General features: G+C 42.3%; 1 protein-coding gene across 11 annotated transcripts in view; it reads left to right on the forward strand.

Annotated features, from left to right (window-relative positions):
- The window catches only part of FNBP1 (formin binding protein 1), an 89,942-nt gene that overhangs the window by 16,095 nt on the left and 61,783 nt on the right, over window positions 1-12,064 (forward strand). The gene's annotated exons all lie outside the window — the stretch shown is intronic.

The following is a 12,064-nucleotide window of genomic DNA, read 5'->3' on the forward strand; positions in this document are numbered from 1 at the left end:
AAGCTTGAAATCTGTATCATGGTGTCATCATTGTTACAGCATGAGTTATAAAATATTCACATGTGGTTTTGGAACCTAAGGAAATGAGATTGTTGTCACAAGAAAACTGGATTACCCCTTTTGCTCAGCCAGACTGGCCTGTCCAGCTTAGTGCAGAATCTCCTTGCTGAGGGAAGCAGTCCTTACTTAAAGGATCAAAGGATCTTGCTCTTCTAGCTCAGGATGGCAAAATGTCATTTATTCCTAATGCTTAGGTTTCCAAGCCATATTGGTCAAAAGAAACTGTAATTGTTGATTTATTATCATAAAATATTCTGTTTTTCTTTGAGAGGCCGGAGGCTGTGTAGGGAGCCAGACCAAAAGGTTTGGACAGTGTGTAGCTGCCCTACTTTCTAGAAACTGTAATTTCAGGTTGTCTTGGCTGGCACAGCATGGTCAGCAGAGTGAACTTGAGCTTTGTGTGCTGGGGCTGGGAGTGTGGCTGTGCTGCAGCATCCCTGTGGCACAGGCAGCAAACCACACTGTGCTGCGGCTCCCCACGGGGCTCTGATTTCTGAGAGCTGGGCCCAGCTCTGGAGCTCTTGGGGTGAAGGCAGCACTCAGCACAACGAGGCTGCTGTTAGACAGGGGAATCTTTGCTGCTGCTGCAGCTTGCTTTGAATGCTTTCTGCTCAGGTGCTGAAAATGGATGGGTGATAGAGACAATTGTGCTACGAACTCTGGTTCTGCACGTTTCATCAGTGTCATTTATGGGGCAGGGAACTCTTGATTTCTTGCATTTTACAAGGCTGGGTGACACGTGGTCTCTTTATTCTTGTGTGAATGTTTATTTAGTGTGATGGAGTTAAATTTACCTCTTTCTCTTTAGATTCTTGCAATTGTCATATGTACTGTGGAGAATGTCAAGCATCCCTGAGTGAGCAGCCAGAATGACTCTGTCACAATCCTGGCTGCATTGTGCTGCTCTATTGACTCTGCAAACCTGAAATGTGTGTGGGAGAACTTTCTCTTGTAGTCTAGCATGTAATTTAATTGATGTTTGTTTGGTAATTTGCCTCAGATTAAATTATTCATTGTCACCGCTGAACAAATGCTTTGTATGCTTCTGGTGGGTCAGCATTTTGCACAATGTTTCTCCCTTCTTATTCCACCTACTTTGATGCATTCATTTCGTTTTGCTGCAGTCTTAGAACTGAGAGCAACTTCTGTTGGGAGAAGGGGGAGACCCAGTGGACTTTGAGAGGCTTTGTGCAGTGATTATTTGGTTAAGGGAAATGCGATTACTTTTCCTCAGATTTAAACTTTGATGTAACACAAACTCACACTGCAGTTAATGGGAGCTGTTACCTGAGGAGAAGCTTCATAGAAATGTCACAGAAGTGAGCATGTGAGAATAGGAAGATATGCTCTCTTCCTCCAAAGGATAAGAGACTGAAGTAATTGAAGAATTATTATTAATAGCAATTCATGCTTTGATGCACAGGTGGATGTTTCTGATCTTAGCAAGATGTGTCAGTGGTAGAGTTGCCACATTAGTTTTGGTCTGACCATATTTTAGCTCGGTAATTCTGTGGCTGTACAGGTGCTGTTGTCTTTTGTAGAGGAGGAGTAGCATGGCAAGGATCAACATAAAGTCTGAATATTTTATGCAACTGGGATAAGACTGAAACAATGTTTTTGTCAAAATTGAGACAAATGGCCTGACTCTAGGACATGGCAGAGTGCAGATGCAGCTGGGGTTAAGCTCCTACCTGAATGTTTATCAGTGAAAAACTGAGAGGAGAAAGGTATTGGGTAAAAGAAAAATATGTGACAGGATGTTAGAGGTCTGTCTTGGTTTCCATTTTAACAGCTACATGAAGGGCCAGGTTTTATTGTAATAAAACTTTGTGAGAAACCCCAATAGATGGATTTAAGGCACAGAATCTCTACAGCTTTCTTTTGGCTCTTTGCTTATATTTCTGGCCTAGTTCCAGAATTTATCCATTTTTTGCCAGTGTAGCTTGACTCCATTCCACAGAGTGGAGTGTATGAATAGATAATTCTGAATTATGAGTGCACTTTGAACCGAATATATTTGTTAGCATATTTTGTAGTGACCAACTTTGTTGTTTGCAGACATTTTAAATGTTATACACTCTGACATTGTTGTTCTATCCATTGCATTAGATTTCTGAGTTGCATATATCTCTGATAATCTTCCTGTTCTGGAAACTTCACTATTTCTTGGATCAAAGTGGAAGCACCTAATCTAATTTCTGGGTTAAAAATGGAATGCAATGGCAGATAGAAATACTTCAGGCACAGCAGTAATCTTATTTGGTCTTGAGTGTGAAGTGGTTCTTGAAAAATCTGGGATTGTATTTGTCATGTCATGTCATGGTATTTAAGGTATTAAATGCTTTCTGAACCCCATCTACAAAGAAGTTTTTCAGCAGTTTGTTCCATTTAATTTGGAAATGAGAGGAGGGAACAGTCAGTTCACATCTTCACTTTTCTTTTGAACTTTAGGGAATGGTTTGGAACACCATGAAGTGGGAGAGGTTATTTTTTTAACCCTGGTTATTGCCATTGCTCCAGTGATTCTGGGACTCAGCCTCAAGCTAAGCTGAATTAGTGATTTTTACAGCATTTTTCTTTTATGAGTGTCTGCATAAACATCCTGGAAGCACACGGTGCCTGCACTGGGGTTTGGTCAGTTCTGGCTTCACAGCCAGGGGAGGAGGTGGCAAGGAGTAAAGGCTGTTGTGTTTAGTGAATAAATACATCTTTGCATTAACCTGTGCAGCAAAGAGCTTTGCTCACGTGCTCAGTTCTACACCCACAGAGGATTTATTTAGTGGAGATTAGAAGTTTTGCTGTTGAGAATACCAGGCATACCTGACAAGACCTTTGCTAGTTTTTTTAACTGTTGTCTTTGGAGCTAATTTTGATAGAGGGAGAACAAGGACTCTTATTTGCAAGGTGTAACAATGTCACTGGTTGTTTTTAATTGGTGATATTAAAAAAAATCAAATTAATCCCCCAAAATCCCTTTCCTAAACTCCAACTGTGTGCTCAGAGCTGAATCATATTCAAAAAGGTTTGATACTAATTAATAAATTTAGACTTTGAGGATGCATAAAACAACTTGGGTATCCTACATGATGAAACCAGTATGGCATTGGTTTGTGGTGAAGTTGGGCAAAAAGCTAATTTACAAAAAAACATTCCCACAAACTGCTACAGTTTGAAGTATTGTTCTTGTGGATAAGATTCTGCTGCTGTGATGCAGTATGGTTTTGGGTAAGAGGGCAGAATTGTCTTTTTTGTGTGTGTTCTTTTAAATGGATCAGCAGGCCTGTTTGGCTTTCTATTGTAGTTACCCACACCATGCAATAAGCAGGAACACTTTATGGCTCATTTTTAATAATCAGTACACAGCTGCCCAAAGGGGAAACCATGGGCAAGAGCTCTTGTTGATCTTTGTTTTAACAGCTGGTATTATTAAGGGAGAGCTTCACAGACTGGGAGAAAAAAAAAAGAGGATGAAAATCAGTCAACAGTTAATCCAAGATGTGGCCAGACAGAAAAAGATTTACTGGGAATTAGCTCTAAAATTGCATTTGTTCAAATAATTCCAGAAGAAACGAATGGGTGTGTATTAAATGGGGGAAGTGGGATGGTGCTGGGGAACAGTGAAAAGTTGCAACATTTGTCAACTGAAAACCCTTCCTGGAACAACAGCAGCAGTATATTTAGCATTGTTACCATGCTGCAACTCCTGGGGGAGGCAGCTCGGATCTGGAGCTCTGCTGCAGCTCATGATTTATCCCCTCCTAGCAGCAGAGCCCCACAAACCAGGAGGATCTGCTCATTTTCAAAGTTCTTGTTTATAATGCACGGAACAGCGAATCCCTGTGGGTCCTTGCAGCTTTCAGGCTGCAGCTCTGGATTCTGTCAGCAAAAACCAAATCTTTATCCCATTCCTGTTCCCCCAGGATGAGCAAAAGGAGGAGGCTAGCATTGCTTTGTTTTGTTTCCTTGTTTTTAGTTTCTATTTTTTTTCTTTAATGAGATTTGTGGGTTTAATTAATTCTAATGGTAGAGATGCATCATCTCTGTGGTCCCAGTAGATTTTAGCAGTTATGAGCCTTTGCTTAGCTAATGAGTCTGGATTTTGCTGTTTATCCTCATACCTAGTACAAATAAGTTCACTTAAATCAGCTGAATTGAACAAATAAGTTCACTTAAATCACTTGAATTGCATTAGAATCACCAAAAGAAGTAGCATGTGCATGTTTGTCTCCAATTTAAATAACTGAACAAGTGCATGAAAAGGTTGAAATGCACTCAGTCCTTCAATAAAAATTGTCCAACCTAACATCTGGCACTAGTTGAAGTTTCTCTCTTATTATCTTGCTCTTTAAGAGCTTTCTTACATCCTGGGTTGTAATTTGCACATTATAATGTATTTTGAAACAAAACTGTGTCTTGTTCTGGGGTTTCTTGAGTGTGTTTTATAAGCAGAATTGTAGGTTTGAGAAGTGTTCCTTTCTGAATGGGTGGCTCGTGACAGATGGTTCTCATTGTGGCAAAGTCATGCAGTGCCTCAAACCTCAAAGTGTATAAATTTATTTGAAGGAAATGAATTGCTGCTGCATCATGGCCATCTATGAAAAGTGTCCTTGGTCATTGAAATGGTGTTTTTTGAGCTTTGCCTTATTCAAAGAGAGCTATAAAATTCATTTTCAAGAGCATGAAACTGTGACACCTCTAAGAAGCACATTTCCTTTTTCAAGAGATGTGACATTATCTTTAGAAGGATCTCCCACTGATAACAGCACGTGATGCCTCAGTATGGCCTTTTCAGGTACCTGTTTGAATAAAACCAAAATAGCACCTACTGCTCCATGATGGATGTACATCTGTCCAAGCAGTCTAGGACATGTAACCTACATAATTTGTTATCAAAAACTCCTTTGTTCCAAGAAAATGAAGGGTACTCTTATTTGTCCCTCACTAACCACTATTTGGCTCAGTTGCTGTTTCTCTTCATCACCTGTTGCTCATCACCTCTGTCCTGCTGCAACTGAACTGATCACATCCTCCTGCCTTCTCCCTCCCCAGAATTAATCACTCCTCTCTGTTATCTTACCTCTTGCAGCATCTTTGAGCTGCTGCAGTAGCAGCAACCACATCCTCTCTCAGATGGTGGATCCCCTCTCACCTTCCTTCCTGCCTGCTGTGTTAGCACAGTTACTTGCCCTGTTGCTATGGAGGAACTGCAAGTTCTGCTTTACCACATCCTCTACAGGATACCAAGGCGTAGGGGGAGGAGGAGGAGGCTTGCTTTGGCCCCAGGATGGGGAGGATGATGGAGGGTTTGGGGCAGAGTAAGAAGGGGTAAGAGCAGCCCTTGGGGGCAAGACCAGGAGGTTTCTTGTAGGATCACCCGCTCCTGGAGCTCCACTGCTTCTGTGGTCTGTGACTCAGAACCTTCTGGCTGCTGCAAAAGGAGCAGTTTCACTTCACAGTTGAAGCTGTCAGCAGAGAGAAGGAGACACTGAGAGTGTGTGTCTGTGTGTGAATGCCTTGGCAGTGGATGACACTGGTTGTACTCACCCCGGGAGCTTCTCCCCGCGAGCCACGTGCTGGGTTTTGCAGGGCTTCCATGAGAGGTGTTTGTTAAAGTGGGTCACCATGGCTGTACTCCCAGTGACCTCTCCAGCAGGCAGAGCTGGCCTCTTGCTGACCTGCTGCTGCTCACGGAGCCACTCTCCCTCCCAGCCCTGCTTGGGGAGCTTGGTGTTGGCTTTGCTGCTTTCACTGTGGGCTCTGTGACCCAGTGCTGTGTGTTGGGCACCTTCTCTACAGGCAGGCTGAACCTTCACCAGCACCAAGCTCACCCCTTTCATTAGTGGGGATGTTCCTGTGCAGCTCTGCTGTAGGTGGATCTTTTAGGGAGATGTTGCAATCAAACTGGTTCCCTGTCAGCCCTGATGATCTGGTTGTGCTCCCAGGACTGGCCATGCCTCAGAGCAGCTGGAATATTCATGGTGCTCTCCACGTGCTGGTCTTTGTGCCAGCTGCTCATGGTTTTTCTCAGAAGTGTTTCTTATTTGAATTAAGTCAGGTTTTTATCCAGGTAGGGTTAAGGTATGGCCAAAACCTGCCTGTGGGACAGCTCCCTGGATTAATTAGCAGGAGGGGTCACTCTTGAGTTTGTGGAAGGTGGTTTTTGGGGTGGGGATGAGTGTGGTTGGTCTCAGAAGCAATTACAAGGCTGTGCAAAGGGCCTTGCTATTATACTGGGACAATGTTATTTTCTACCCAAATTAAACCTGCCATAAGTATTAGAACTTATTTTGCTTTCCAGCTTCAGCAAAATGCTGAAGGAGGTTAAGCATTGCAAGACTGAAATATGGCCCAGAAACTTCTTTATTCATAATATCTATTGAAACAGGCAACACAGTAGAGGTGAGTTTATCTAGCAACATAAAATGTATTTCAACATAAAACATAGTTTGTTTCCACTCTTGCTTTCTGTCAATTCCCCTTCACACAGGTTTGAAATACATTCAGTTTCCTAATGATGCCGCAAAGAATCTTACGTTTCTTTTTGTGTTCTCCTAGCTAGATAAAGTTACCAGGTGAATGGAAGCGATAGCATGGTTAACCTTGAGGGCTTTATGGAAAAATGTGTTTAGGGGGTGGCAATGAAGGGAAGATGGAGATGGGCAAGTAAGATGGCTTTTTTCTCTGGTCTATTTATTATTCAGCTCAAGCAGAACTCCTGGTGAAAAGGTTGGGAGGAATTTATTTAATACTTGAAGGATAAAATAAAATTAGGCATGTGTGGCTGAAGAGGTGATCTGCATGACAAATGCACATGCTCATAAATAGCTTTGTTAGCAAGAACCGGATGTGTGGGGGAATGGAAGGCTCAGAAAAGAACCAGTGAAGCCTCAGCACCGTGTGAGTGTGAGCCTGGCAGAGATGGTGTCCCTGCCCCATCCCTCTCTGCTCCACAGTGCTGTGACTGTTCCCTGTCTCTGCTGCAGGAAGGGAAAGGTTGGTGTCCTGTGTTCCATATATAATCAGGATATTTGTTTAGTGTCATTAACTGAGGGTTTCACTGACTTGCTGACAAGTTTTGTGTGGGAAGTTGATTCTCATCAGTAGTGGCTGAGTCAACAGATGCTGAATTGCTTTGGTATTTTCTACTCATCTCTGTTTTCTGGAAGGCTCTTGCAGTGCTAGCCTGTATTTTATGCATTTTCTTTCATTATTAATTTGCCTGGAGACTGTTAACATTTGCATATAGCTTTATTGTAGGTCTCTGAGGATCTGTGATCTGAATTCCCCTGCATTCTGCCAGCACTGGAGTGCCATATGGGACTCAGCCGAGCCTGTGAAGGGCTCATCCTCTCGTTAATTATTTTTATAATTTGAAGTTGTTAAACCATGGAATCCAAAAAAGTAATTTAAAAATTGAACACTGTAATGTATTCTTGATCTCCACTTTAATTCCTTTTTGCCTATGAAAGTGAATGAGAGTGTTTAAAAAAAAAGATATGGGAGGAGAAGGTATGATCAGAGGTAAAAATTAGCTATTAATTCCCCTATTACTATTTTTGTTATTAATGAAAGTAAACAAATAATCTTGTGAGGAAACAGAATCAAACTCACTGGGGAATGAGATAGTAGAAAGTCTTTAAATATTCTGAATATTCAAGAATCCTGAGTCTTTTATTGCATTGCTGCATGAGAATTACAGGAGGCATATGCTAAAAATAAAGACCTTTCATTTGCTATTAGAATCTGACTTTTCATCATAGTCTTTCTTCATTATTTGTCTCCATGTTAGCATTCTTAATTTCACAGTTCTGCACTGTCACCCCTGACAGCAGCAGAAAGGGTGACAGTGACAGTTTAGCCTGATACTGGTACAGGAAATGCTGCCAGCTCAATCTACTCTGCGCAGGTTTGACAGGAAGATTTAAATTGCAGAATTAATTGGTAAATTCTCCTAGAATCTAATGTTTTGTTCACACTTGAAACCGAGTAGAGACCCCAGTCCTTCTGGCCTGGCTGTGTGTTGGAGCTGGGCAGGGTGAGTCTGTCTGGCTGCAGCTCAAGAGGAAAGTGAGGGCTTCCCCTTTATTTCAGTGTTAAGGCTGGAGAAGCCCCTTGGTGGAGTGAAGGTCCATCCTTGAATCTGAATGCCATGTGTTGAACTATTTTGCAATAGATGGAAACCTTCTAGAAAGAGGAAGGAATATCTCACTGAGCTGATCTTCAAAGACCTCATGAACAACACTTTATTGCTCAATAATTGGTTGTACTCCATGTTATATGGCCAAGAAATGGGAAGAAGGTTTTTCTTTTGCCTTTTTTTTTTTCCCTTAATGGTCAACTTTCCTCTTCCCAAAATACTTCACATAGCTGGGGAATGTGACTTCAGGAGGGCAGTTGAGAAGTGAAGGGGATTTGACAGCCTAAAGTAACCATTCAAATGAAGCAAAGCAAATGGGCAGCACTATTTCCATTTTAAGCATTGTCAGGGTAACAAGCACGCAACTGAATTTCAGAAAGAATGCATGCATGGGAGGTTATTTGGGCAGTGGTAAAAGCACCAGGAGAGAATTAATGGGAACAGAAATGAAGTTAGAAAATGAATTTAGAAAACACACTTTGCCTTGGGGTTAAAATAGTCAAAGGATTCTGGGTACTTGGATGTCAAATTCCTGTTCAAGTTAATAACTAAAGTTCTACTTCCCTCTTTGAGCTTCAGTTTTTGTGGGCATGCTCAAGAATATGTTAAGCTCTGAACAGTTTTTTTAAAGCATCAGGAGCTCTGCTTTCCCACCTGAGTCAGGTGGATCAGCTCCTCTGTTCCAGCTCCTCCATCACCTGGGGAAGTTTTTAGTGGCACATGTTGCTGGCTTTGGGAAGCAGGTGGAATCTGATGAAGGGGGTAAGTTACAGTTCCACAAGATGTTTAATTACATGCATATTGTGATGGGCAATTAGAAGTTTATTCTTTTTTTAGTAAGCTGATACCACAATAAGCACAGGCACTTGAATCTGGGAGAATGTGAGATTTGGCAGGTTGGAAGGACATAGTAACACGAAGGCTGTGGTGGGAGCCTACTGTGACAGACAGCTGACTGTCAGTGCAGGATTTCTGCTCACAAAATGTTCTTAGGTGTGAACCAGTCTCTGAGGCAGAGGAAAGTAGTGAATTCTTCCAGAAAATGTTTTGGTGGTTCTTTTTCTGAGAAAACAGGTGTGGTGTGACCTTTTGTTTCTCCCTCACTGTGGCCATGTGGGAGCATTCTTACTGAACATTGCATCATATTTCTTGCCTTGTTTTCTTGAATGCTAAAGCCCTGTGGGGTTTATTGTTTCCTAATGTTCTCCCTGACTGGAAAGGTGAGGATGCTGCAAAAATGAACAGAGTAGAGTCTGTGTATTGAAACTGAGAGCTGAAACAGCAGCTCCTGGGGCACCTGAGCCCTCCTGCAGCTGGTGACTGACCCTGCAGAGTGGCACAGCTCACCTGCTAAACCATCTCTGCCAGGTGAAATCTTTGTGCTGAAAATCATGTGTTGTTCTCATTAGACTCCAGAATAATTGATGGGGGTTTTTAACTCTAGTTCCCTATTGATAATGCATTTTTGTAATGAACTTTAAGAAAAGCAAATCAATTTCCAAAAAGTGTTTTCAATATTGATTATTTGAAGGCATGATGTTGTTAACTGCTCTCAAAAATCTTCTTCAGAAGTTCCTATTTTGCATTGTTTATATGTATCCCTGGACTTTGGGATTCCATGAATTGAAGGGTATGCTGGACACGTTTTCTGTTCCCTGTCATCCCTTGATTCATTAACTCAGAGCCTTTGCCTACCTTCAGTGTCCTTCCAGATGCAGGGAGCAAGGAGGACAATCTGTGTGGTGTCCCTCTGGCTGCACTGCCCTTCCTTTGCAATCCCATGCTCAGCCAGTGATGGTGTTGCCAATTTTACTGACTTTTTTTCATCCTCAAGGCACTCAGCAAAGGGAAGGGACAATGGAATGCGTGACCCCAGTGTAACACGGTGCTGTGGGGCGTTGGCTGCTGAGTGAAATGGCACTTGGGCCAGCACTGTTCCATGCCCAGAAAAGAACAGAAAGTCTTCTCTTTAGCAAATTTGCAGAGTTAAACTTCCCCTTGTCTCACTCTTGATAGTAGAGGTCAGTGCTTTACTTTTGAGGGGGTTCTGCCTGGAGCTTGGCACAGGGCAAGTGCCTCATCTCACTTTATAAATAGAAATTCAGCATCTTCCCCTGGTTGATCTGTCTGACAGCTGCACCACCGTGTGCTCCTCTTACACTGCTCCTCAGGGAGTTTTATTTCCAATATTATTTATTTCCAGCTTGGCCTAGTGAGGCCTTAGGAGCAGTCCAGCAGGTCTCTCTGTGGGATGCCAGCCCATTTCTGGGTTTTATTCCAACTCTGATCTAGATGATGCTCTGAGAATTGATGCAGGGTGGGAGTTTTGGGTAAGCCACCACCAGGGTTGCCTTTTCAGGGTGAACCTGCTCTGTCTTGAAATCTGGATTACCTTGAAGGGCAGGATCCCCTTGAAAGGCATTCTTTCCTCTGGGAAACCTTGACCTTTCCTCTTTGGATGGGGTCACAATAGGATAATAAGTTAGTTTATCAGATCAGATTTGTACCAAGAAAGGTGGTTAAATTTGCTTACAGGGATTACAGGGTGAATTTCCCTGCCTGAGATTTCCCTTCTCTAAATCAGGAGTGTGTGAATCCACGTAAACTTGTGACTAATGGACTTCCCCATGGGGTATTTATTTTATATGCATGTGTTTATGTTAAATAATGTAAATTGTGGAAGAGCAGGGTGTGGGAGAGCTAGAGGACCTCTTTATCAGAAACCTTAAAAAGGCTATGTTTGCATTACTCTCCTGATTCCTGCATAATCCCAGAGGTGGAGTGGCTGTATATTTGAAGCAGAGCAGGAGGTGCTTCTCTGTGCTGGCATCAGACTCCAGGCTGAGCTGAGCCCCCTGGCAGGAGGAGGATCATTGTTATCCCTGATTTTGCCTTCTCTCCTGCTCTGAAACTGCCTGAAATTGAGATTTGTATATAGGCAAACATGTACATTTTCAGTCTGTGTATTCCCTTTCTGCAGAATGCACACATCCTCTTGCTGAGTGACTGATGCTACACTGGTTCAAGGGTGATTTATATGGCTGGAAGTAAGGATTTTATTTTGTGTAGTTTGATTTTTTTTTTTAACTCCAGTTGTTCTTACACACTTTCTTGTAGTTTCTGGAACACAGTCCTGAAGCACTTAAGGTTCTTTACTGGTTTTGTAACTTTGTAGTATTACTTTTGCTGTTCTGCCTCCAGTGCCTCTTTAATTGACTAAAACTGACATAACTTAAATTGAAACCTAGTCTGGTTTGGCTGACTTGGTTTGAAATAGTGCCTGATGCTAAAGCAGAGCAAGAACACAATGCACAAGCCCTGTGTGTCCCATTCCATGAGTTTTACCTGCTGATTTAACTCCCTTCTTCATGGTGTTTTGCAGATTTTGTCTTCTTAACATGGTTCCTATTTCTCCCCTTCATACTACAGTTAAGCAGCTTTATTAGCAGGTTTATTTTCTTTATCAGCTCCTGTGTCCATGACTGTTCAAGGCTGGCAGAGTCCCTCCTGCCACCAGTGTAACTCTGTCACAGCCTGATGTGCTACAGAGCAGAAAGTGGTGTTTGATAAAAGCAACATATTCACAAACCAGGCTTTGTTGTAGCTTTCAGTGATTTTTCTGCTCTGTGTCTAAATGGAGTGGGCTTGTCTGGCTTTTGTATCTCAGTGATAACTCTGCACACTGAGCCACAGTGCCAAATATTTTGATTTAGAGAAGCATCACTTGTGTCAGAACCTTTGGTAGTGGCAGCTTAGCATCCCACCCAAATCTAGTGCTGTGGGTTGTTTTTGGAAAACATGGTCAATCTAATTTGTAGATTGTACAAACTTACTCTCTATTGTCCTTATAAACCATAATGGAACCTG

Source organism: Ammospiza caudacuta, chromosome 21 (genome assembly GCF_027887145.1).
Source record: "Ammospiza caudacuta isolate bAmmCau1 chromosome 21, bAmmCau1.pri, whole genome shotgun sequence".
Taxonomy (NCBI): domain Eukaryota; kingdom Metazoa; phylum Chordata; class Aves; order Passeriformes; family Passerellidae; genus Ammospiza; species Ammospiza caudacuta.